This window comes from Cibotium barometz, chromosome 15 (genome assembly GCF_041138505.1).
Source record: "Cibotium barometz isolate CiBa-2024 chromosome 15, ASM4113850v1, whole genome shotgun sequence".
NCBI classification, from domain to species: Eukaryota; Viridiplantae; Streptophyta; class Polypodiopsida; order Cyatheales; family Cibotiaceae; genus Cibotium; species Cibotium barometz.
The window spans coordinates 35,310,950-35,321,826 of NC_141060.1; positions in this window are offsets into that span (position 1 = coordinate 35,310,950).

Sequence of the window (10,877 nt, forward strand, 5' to 3'; positions counted from 1 at the left end):
CAATTTAAGTTTATTGTTGCTGAATTTCCAATTAATTTGATTTTGGCTTTTATTATTTATTGCTGCTGAATTTCCAATTAATGTTATTAATGCATTGTTTATGCAATATTCTCTCTCTCTCTCTCTCTCTCTCTCTCTCTCTCTCTCTCTCTCTCTCTTAAAATTCAAAAATAAAACTCCTCTTTTCATCTCCCATACTTGCTTCCCTTCCACAATTTTGGGTGCAAATAACTCAAAATCACCCTTTGACTCGTAGTGCTCGAAAAAAAGCATAATTTTCAACTAATCAAAACAAGGACAACTCCTAAATCTATCCCATTTTTGTTTCCTAAATCTCTACTCTATGCTATATATGAAAAATCATTCCTTAAAATAAGATCTACTTAAAATCTCAGCCAGTTTTTCTTAATTTTTGCCAGTACAAATCACTAGAATGTTGTTCCTACAAATCTACAATGCATGTAAATAAAACAAAGGTATTACATACAAAACTATCACGAGCAAGTGAATGACATTTCAAACTATCACAAGCAAGTGAATGACATTTCAAATAGTGAAATGATTATAAAACTATCACAAACAAGGAAATGGGTCACCATACGTTGCACAAGAAAAGTCAAACTCCCAATGCATGTAAATGATGAAGTTTTAATGTGACTCCCACAAATCTATACTGCCTATTAAAAAAAAGATACTAAATACCAAAACATCACAAAAAGGTAAATGACACTATAAATAAACAAAAATAATGAAATGATTACAAAACTATCACAAACAAGTGAATGGATCACCATACACTACCTTTAGGAGCAAGCAAAGAGAGAGAGAGAGAGAGAGAGAGAGCCAAAAAAAAGTAATTTTTCATAAGAGAAGGCCAAAGTAAGACATTCTAAGAAGTTGGGTTCATGGTTTAGTCAAAGTGTTTTTTGGTCAACATTAATTAATCTGGACCGTTTAATTTTTCTTTGTTACATTTTAAAAGATTAAGATTAGATTATAAAAGCTAAATCACATGCCTTTAGTTGGATTAATTGCATTTTTTGTCATCTCTCAAAGTGGTGGCAATTGAAAATGAGTGTTGATTAATGTAATTTTTTTCTTTTTTTCTCTCTCTTTTCTCAATGCTCGATTTTATCCTTTTTCACGTTTCACTCATTTTAAGGAATTGGAGGGCATTGAAAGTGCCTAACACAAAAAAAGAGTGTTTGGGGGGAGAAGGAAAGAGCGATGACGGGGGGAGTTAGGGTTTCGACCCCTCTCAAAAATGGCTGGAGTCTCCCTCGTTACTCACTATCTATCCCATTAGCCTTCTACGGAACCAAACGTGGGGGAGGTCGTTAGGCGCTCCCCTTGTGTTAATGCCTTTGAATCGATGCCCTAGTGGCGGTCTTGCAGATTCGCCTCCGCTGCCATACTCTGTCATCGCGCGCTCGACATCAATGCCACCTCTCCCAAGTGTGCAATGGACAAGACTCCTGGCATGCAGGGGCAGGTGTGGGATGTGGTGGAGGAGCCCCCTTTTCCCACCATGCAATAGAACCCCATCTATTAAACAACAGCCTTTCTTGAGGAAAATCATCTCAATGTGCAATCTTCTCTGGCCCCATGGCATTCCCTTCCCATCATCCTTCATGTAAGGAGCTAAGCAAATAAGGGCGATGGAAGCCTCCTACCCCAAGACTCCATATGGCTGAGATTGAAGAGCTAAATGAACTTCTGGTGATAAAATGGATGATGTGGATGAAGACACTGTTGAGGTCATTAGGGAAATAGAAGATGAGATAGTGCTTAAAAAGAGGGAAGTCATGGCTATAGTGACACAGGATGAAGAGCTATCCCGTTACATCCTGGACCTCATCAAGCTGCAAGCTACACTCTGAATCTAGGCATAGTGCTGAGTTGAGCTTCTCAAGTCAAAAAGCTTCATTTTGTAATAAGCATAGTCATACTGGTAGAACAAACTTTTCTTTAATATAATTTCAAGTTTCAAAAAAAAAGTGCCTAACACTTGAATTTTGAACTGGCGGGTTGCCAAGGAGAGAAGTTGTTTCAATAAGAAGGCAAGCACGAGTCTTCATAAAAGATTTTGTAGCATTTGCATTTTTTGTTTTGTTTTGTCCTCTACCACATTTGTAGGTAATAGATTGTCACTTCACCTAAATATAATATAATAGCACATGAAAGGAATCGATTAGAATTTAAAGGAAATACAAGAAAAATGGAAAGCCCAATAAGTTGTGAAAAAGAAAATAACGGCCTTCACAAACAAGGTGGGTTGCAATATCCACTTGGCACCTACACACACGATTATCGAGACTCCTTCTTACAACTATGCTAGTGAAATAAATACTATAGTTGAGACTGCTCAGCTTATAACTCTGTAAGTGAAAAAGGCCTTTGCCTTACAAGGTCTTTATACCAAGGCCTCCATCTAGCATGCTAGAGCCCACTGGTTGTTAACACAAAGAGTTTTGTGTGATTTGAAATGCTAGAGGATAATTTAAAGAGTAGCATGGTGACAATGGTGGAGGAGGTAAGCATCATTACGAAGCTGGAAAAAGGCTTTGGCAGATGGTCTTATCAAAGGCGATTATGGCCTTAAGGCTAGTATTGAGGTGCACGCTAGAAAGCATAAGTGCTTTTGCATTGAAGAAACTGGGATTTCTTGTATGAATATACTTAGATTTCTATAGAAAAGCTGAGTTAACTACTTTTGAATCTAGAGTTTTCTTTTGTATCGAGGGTTTTACAGGCCGATTGAGCTAGAGTAAAGCTTTCTTCTACATGGAGATTGAGCTAGGGTTCTCTTTTGCTAGTAGATCTAGCTAAGGTAATGCTTGTTGAAAAATAGCGTTAGAATCCATCATTATAAGGGCATCAATGATCGTAGAATAAAAATCAATTCAAGAAAAAGGGATATAGGAGGATATGCTTTGTCGATGGCTAATCTTCTCAAGGAGAGCCAATATGCAACTAATAGATCATCAGTAGGTTTCATTTTTGCCTATTCATTGTTCATCCCCATTGGGAATGGGATTTGACAAGCAACAAATTTTACACATCAATGCGACAAATGCAATTTTTAGGCTTCTTCAATAGAATTAGTTTTAAAGTATACAACATTGTGGCGTTCACTTATACTTTGAATTGGCCTACCTTGTGACTCATGAGTTTCATAAGTAATTTTGACTTTATATTTCTATGCTTATAATTTCCTTGTTGAAGGAGGTAAGGAGCATTTTCAATTTGACATAATTTTCTTAATAAGCTCATGCTAATTTATGAATAGATTCATGCACATCATGTAAAATTATTCAAGATAAATTTACTATTGGTAGGGCACCATGGAATTTGCATCTTGTTTTAAATTTGGAAAGTCTCTATTTTGAACCATCTTAAAAGGTAGAAAAAATCTATGCTATAGCTAGTTGCACACCAAATTAGTTAACATCAAGAATTACCCAAGAAGAAAGCTAGGATATATCTAGGTAGAATAATAAATTGGTGGTGGTTGTAGCTACAAGGGCTGCACACACATTTCCAACCCATCTAAAAACACACACTTTGGCTATCACAATTAGAAAATTCCTTCATCATCAAAATTTACAATGAAATTGCATTGAAATTCTAGCAATAAACTTTGGGCATGAAGTGGATATTAACTAGGATTAGGAATGGATACCTTACTTTAGCATGTAAAGTGTAGGCCAGGAAGTGCATCTAAGGGATTTAATAAAACCATGCTATGGCTGTGTTTTTTGCATTGGTAACTTGGCAAGGCACTCAAAAATTAAATGAATATGTTGTCCTCACAAGCAATTCTTAAATTCTTCAAGGCATAATGGTAAAGTTGTAAAAGGAATTTCATGTAAGGGGATTGGTGACAACTTAAAGGCCACTGTATGGCATATTCTCTCTTTCAATTTTCTTGCATATATGATCTTTTAAGGAAGAAGCTATGAAGATTACAGTCCCATGAGCTTTAAAGAGAAAGTGTTGCTCCTTCACAAGATTGTGCACAATTTGAATCCTCCAACATAGGAAGACTTTATGGTCTTATAAATCGGAAGGTTTTATAATCTTACACACACAAGCAAGCACGCACACACACACACACACACACACACACACACACACACACACACACACACACAAAAGGGGGGTGGAGGCTATAAGGTCCACAACAAGTGGAGAAGGGGAGGTAGATAGAGGGGGAGATCGAGGCAATGAGCTATAAGTATGACGAGGACGAGATTTTCCTTGCATAGGTCGATGGCTCAAGGTCTTAGAGCCATAGTTTACATTATAACCAAATGTAATTCTTCTAAGGTTATAAATTATATTGATTAGATGGCTGCTAAAAAATGCACCAATGTGATATTAATTTAACACTATGGCAAACAAGTGAGTATGACACTATAAAATCAATCATTATAATGGCTATGGGTACACCATTTTAGAAAAGAAAGGAACAAATTAGCATGAACCTAAGGCAGTAGATTTCCAAGGGAATGGCTAGGTTATACCATTTTAGATAAGAAAGGAACAAAAAACATCAACCAAGAAGTAGATTTCCAAGGAATTGGCATTAATGTTTATCAAAATAGGTATGGGAGGCAACCATCATGGTTTAATGCTAACATGAAAGGACAAAAAGTGTTGACATATTAGCAAAGGAGAAGAAACGCTCACATATTAGCTATTATTAAAGTGATGATAATGACATACAAAAGGAGCCCCAAAATAAGTAGTCCCTTGTTTAATAAGGTTTTGACTTAAACAAACCATCAAATTGGCTTATAACATTGAGTGATCTTAATTCTCATGTACGTAAGAATCTATACCTGAATTTTCACACATGAGAATCATGTACGTAAGATTCTCATGCTCATGAGAAAAACATTCTAGAGAGCCCAAAAAAGTAGTGTCAATACTTCTAAACTTCTTGTGGAATTTGGGTGTCATTTTGCTTGCTAAGAAAATAATATCTATTCTTAGATCCAAGATAGTGATTGATGACAATCCCACTCCAGACAACATTGCATCTCATCATCTCGAATCCTCCTATCACAAAGTAGTGTAGAAGTATGACAAATGATTATGATCCTACCTATGGTCAAGAAATGAGCGATGGTCTACCAAATGTTACAAATGGGTCAGGAACCCCAACTAAACCCCCTCCTAACAATGATAGTGTAGGGCCCAACAATGATAGCATAAGGTCCAACCCTTGATAATGCCTCTGACACATTCCAAATGACTCCTAGGATTAGAGGTGGGATGTCGCCAATGCTTTTTTAAGGAGTGGTAAAGCTTTTTTCCCTACCATGGAGGAAAAAGATTTGGAAGAAGAAATCAAAGCAAAAGGAAAAGCCTAGAAATGAGCAAGGGAAAAATAGAAGCATTTAGAATCTACATGATCCCTTAATAATGTTGGATTTGAATTTGATACGGCTGCATGCACCAAAGCTCAAGTTTTGGCTCAAGCATTTGATGAGCAATGGAAAAATAGAAGCATTTAGAATCTATATGATCCCTTAATAATGTTGGATTTGAATTTGATGCGGCTGCATGCACCGAAGCTCAAGTTTTGGCTCAAGCTTTTGATGAAGGGATGTTTCCTTAGTCCTATAAGATTCAAGAGATAGTTGGGATACATTTACTCAACTTGATGATGGTTGCCACCTTAGTCTTATAAGATTCAAGAGATGGTTGGGATACATTTACTCAACTTGATAATGGGAAGCTCAATTCTAAAAAAATAAAGGAAACCACAAAGCAATTATAGACCAAAACTGACATCAATAACTTGTTGGATATCCCAAAGATTACTGCACACATGCAAGCAAGGCTATTGCAAGTTTAAGAAGAGTCTCGAGTCTCACTAACATAGGGATACAAGTGACCACACCCCTATTGTTTCAAATCTTTTGAATACACCTTAATGCAATCCTAAGCTTGTAAGGGGAAAGAGGTGTATTGGCCCTGATAAGACCAATTCCAAGACAACCATCATAGATAGACCCTGGAACTAGCGGTGGCAACCCCACCTTATTTGTTGAAAATGGATAAAGAAAGAGGTAGGGGGTTTGTGAGGGAGTCCACCAAGATAAATACACATGAATCCATAACTTATTATGAAAGTTTATGGGTTATCGTTTTGAGTCAACTTGCAAAATTTGTGGACCTCTCCAAGCATTGGCTTTGAAAAAATGTATTTATGCCAAGTTTTACACGTATTGGTAATAAATGGAGTAGCTCCATAACATTAAGCAATAAGAGCATGAGCTACAATATTATGTCTTATGATTAAAACATCTCAACTCTTGATTATGTCCTATGTTAAAACATCTAAACACTTGGTGCAAACTTTGAGCTCCATAATATTAAGCAATAAGAGCATGAGTTACAAGATTATGTCTTATGATTAAAACATCTGAACTCTTGGTCCAAACTTTGAGTGAGGTTAATTGATAATCAATTATTGTCATGTCTTTTAAAAAGATCTTGTGACTCAAAGATTTTGATTTATGTGCTCCAGGTTGGCAATGTGGGATGTTGGTTGCAAAATGGTCATAGACTTTGAAGAAAATATGCTAGAATTTCCTAAGCCAATCTTAATCTTTGGTTGCACCATCTTGGGTCTATCGTCATAACTTAGGATCTCATGAGAAGCATGATTGTAGATGAGCTAAGCACAACCATATTAGAAAAGTTAAAGCTAAAAGAGGTGAGAGAACCACCAAGCAATGCACATCTTTATCCCCAAAGAGAGTTAATCTAGTGCTTAATATGTAGACAAAACCATACAAGTATTGAATGCCCACATTTGTGCAGCCCATGTAGTTGCTTTATTGTGCTCATTATATGCATTTTTTGGGATGATCATGATAACACCATGTGCCAGTATCCTTGACCTCAATCACTTGCTCAATTGCTAATGCTCAATTGCCATCTCCAAGGCAACCTTTAGCTTTACCAGCACCACTGGGTTCCGCTAAAATAGAATGTGCAAAACCATCCTAATTTATTGATGCCACCATTGGTCTTACCACCATAGCCACCTACACCAAAGCCGACTTCAGTTAATTAGGTTTTAATTGAGGAGCCACCCAAAGAAGGAGAAGAGTTTTACAAGTTAGAGATAAACAATGACTTTTATGAGGACCACAAGATATTTTGCCAGATTTCTATGTCGTACAAGGTGCAACCATGGCGTAATATAAAGGAAGGGATATTAACTCTACATCAAGGAGGGCTTCATATAATGTTTCCAATGTCATGGACCCCATTGACTAGTAGAATTCCCTCTCTAGAATATTGTGCCAAATCCACCACATGCACACCTTTTACATATTCAAGGTGTGGATTAGACCATCTAATCAAGGAAAATATACACAAATCAATGTGGAGAGACTTCAATTTCAACCTATCCTTTAACAAGCCTATGCATGATTAGTGTACAACTTGGATGAATATCAACCCCATTAAATGTCTTAATTCATGCTGCCCAAGCCTACCAACAATAAGTGTATTTTCACCCATGCAAATTACCTAAGAAGTCTTTACTCTAGTTAGAGATGGCACACTAAAGATGAGGGAAGTACTTGGCATACTCCTTTGGCATAATTATGTAAGTATTGGACTGGGACCTTTTCTCTAGGAATAATATACATTTTTTGTGCTCATTAAACTAATAACTAGAGGAATATTACCAATCATAAAATGATATAATGCAGGCACTTGAAAAATGATTAAAACATGTTTTTTTATTTTGAGAGTTTTTGTTTCGAATGCACCTGGTAGGTTTTGAAGTGTTGAATTTTTTATGTAGTCCACTCGTCGTGGTCTATGCTGAACCTATAAAAAAAACACCCTCACCACAACAATTCATTATCATATAGCTATAATCAATATGTGGGTTCCGAATCAACTTCACTATGTGCATCCTCTTCATCACCATTGATCTCTACTGCATAGGTTTCTTCATTTGTAGTACGAGTCAATGGTGTGAGTTCTTGTCTATAGAATGGCACGGGGACACCTTCAGTTAACTATTCAAGGAATTATTGCAATATGCTCCTAAAATGACATATAGGTGGTAGCATTATTTCATAAAACATTGGAGTTATTGCATATCTTCTATTTGTTCTACAAGTTCTTCTTGTTTAGTTCTTACCTAATAGAGTCCTCCCACTCAGTAGAGTACATTCATGTAATCTTGTCTTTGTGGGGTTTCTCCTTCCAATGTGATTGAAGGAGTCTTGTTCCGTAGCATCTAAAGTAAGTTCTACATTGCTAGCATAATAAGGAATCTACGGGAATCTCACAAACTAAACATGGGGCAAAAGGATGAAACTTTGAACAAAAAAGTTCTATAACACCTTCCTCCTAATGATGCATAAAAGGAACAAGAATGGGTTTGGAATGGAGGAATACTTATCTCCCCTTGGTAGAACCACTCTGTACAATTGGAGTCAATGATTGGGGCACTCGCATAATCTACCCATGAGAAGTCCATCTTCACGGCTTGTAATAAAATTCATAGAAGAATGAAATTTTTTTTAAAGACATTATTTCAATCCCTAGTATTAATTTTCTAGACAATTGTTTTTTATTTTTACATTACATATGTACATTGTTGCTAGGTTTAGAGTTTTAAGAAACCTAAGCATTAAATTACTTACTCATCCATGATGATACTTTAGCTGTCATGGCTGCTAGATTTGTTGGTAAATTTGACTAGACTTTGGCTTTCCAACTCGCAAGATGAATTTGGGATGTGGCACATGGTCATGTCCACTCTCGGCGTGTGAACCCAGCTTACTCACGGGCACTTTTTCCCTGTGGACTAGACATAGGTTTTTTTCCCCATGTGAACACACTTATATGTGTTGGGCACCTAGCCCTAGGCCTTTTAGTACTCACTTGTACTTTCATTTCATATCATTATTGAGTACATCTTTTCCAGCACTCTCACGTTTCTCTGTGCTTGAGGTTGTGTGTGTGTGTGTGTGCAGGCTAGCTTTCCTCCTACCCAACATTGGTATCATAGAGCCTGTTAGGGTTTGCCCCATGCTGCCCTTCAGCGCTTGAGCTTCAACGTATTGGTATTAGGGTTTTAATGCATTAGGGTTTTGCTGTTTAGGGTTAGGGTTTCGCCCTCAGCCACCCTACCGTCGCCCTCAACTGTTCGTCGCCGCCACCACCCTCATCCACCTCTGCAGTTGCCTTTAGATCCATCACCGCCCTTGTCCGCTACCGCCCTCAGCCGCCTTTGTGTGCACCGTCGCCGCTCAAATCTACATCGCCCTCTACGTGCACCGTCGCCATCGTCACTTAGATCTAAGTCACCCTCCCCCTACAAGCAAATAGACTGTTCTGAGGACCATAGGAGCTCCGGATAGGCAAACACTGTGCTGTAAAGCACGCTAGGACCCCTTGAACGATACGCTCGTCTCGAGCTATCACATGCCCTAGTCCAAGTTCGACCATAAGTAAGGGGATTAAAAACGGGTTGAAAACAATATAAAAATAAGTAAAAACAGGGTGCGAAACACCCGAGAAACCACTTGGGTGGGCTTCAAGGGTAGTTACCAACGCCTGTAAGGTACACCCGTCACATGCATCTATGCTCTGGTTGGGTGCTAGAGTCTGAGCCACTAGAAAGCGTTTTAGTTTACGTAGGCTCACACCATCCCTCCACGTTAGCATCTTGGCCTTCAGCTGGAACCCAAGGAAATGCGACCCAAGATCCACGAATAGCGGATAGTGACTCGTCCTCTGACTCAGAAGCCATGGAGGGGCACCTTACCAAGAACCCTGAGGAGGCAAGCCAAAACATGCCAGTTTGGGCTCCACAACCCGGATCTAGCATGTTTAGTCGCCTAATAGAGACCTTTAGTAGAGCTACACGCTTTGAACATGCGACAAGCGAAGTAAATGAAGAAGAAGGGGTTGTGGATTCGCCATTCACATCTCATGTAGACCCTACCTTCCCAAAGAGTGTCCATGTGGATATTCTACCCACTTCGTTTAATGAAGGCCCTACGGAGCTACCACCTTCTGACGCGCTTCCTAAAGTAGAGGTCCCTAGAAGCCAATCCATAAGAAGTGACATTGCATCCACTTCAAGAGAACCGTTGGGACTCCAAGTCTAGATGGGATATTTCTCAATGAAAATTCGGAATATGATCTACACATGGAGACTCTGACTGACCTATACACGGGTTACACATACCATGTAGGTTGGTTAGAAGTCATATGATCTACATCTAGTGCCACTAATCTAGAGGAGCAACAACAAATGATATGTGAGGTTATTCATAGAATTATCCAATTCGAGAGGCAAAATAGGGGAGTGAACCTAGTTTCCACTGGCCCTATGAAATTTTTGGATACAGGCAAGGCCAAACAACCAACCCTGTCACAATTGGAGACTCCCTCGGTGAGTCCCATAGATCCTTCGTATGTTGTTTCGCCTGGAGTTTCAATGCAGGTTGAGCCCACGAGCAATAACTTTAGCTTTCCAACCTTGGCTCAACTTTCCATTAGGGAATCCACAATGCCCACTCCGATGATTAGCATGACAGAAAGCGCACCTGTTACCACGGTAGTTAGTATGACACCGCTATTTAGTGGAACAGTACCTACAACAGTGCGTGCCAGTGCCTATCGACCATATGTACCTATCGCTACTTATGCTCATGTAGCTCCTACGCCTCTTAGTATGCCAATGGCGTATGCTCCACGACCGCCTTATCACAACCCTTATCCAAGAGGAGCTAGGCCTAGTCACATATCATATCCTACGTCAGGTGCATACATACCAAGACAAACGCCAACTCCTATCAACCAGGCTATCCCAGAAGTGCCTC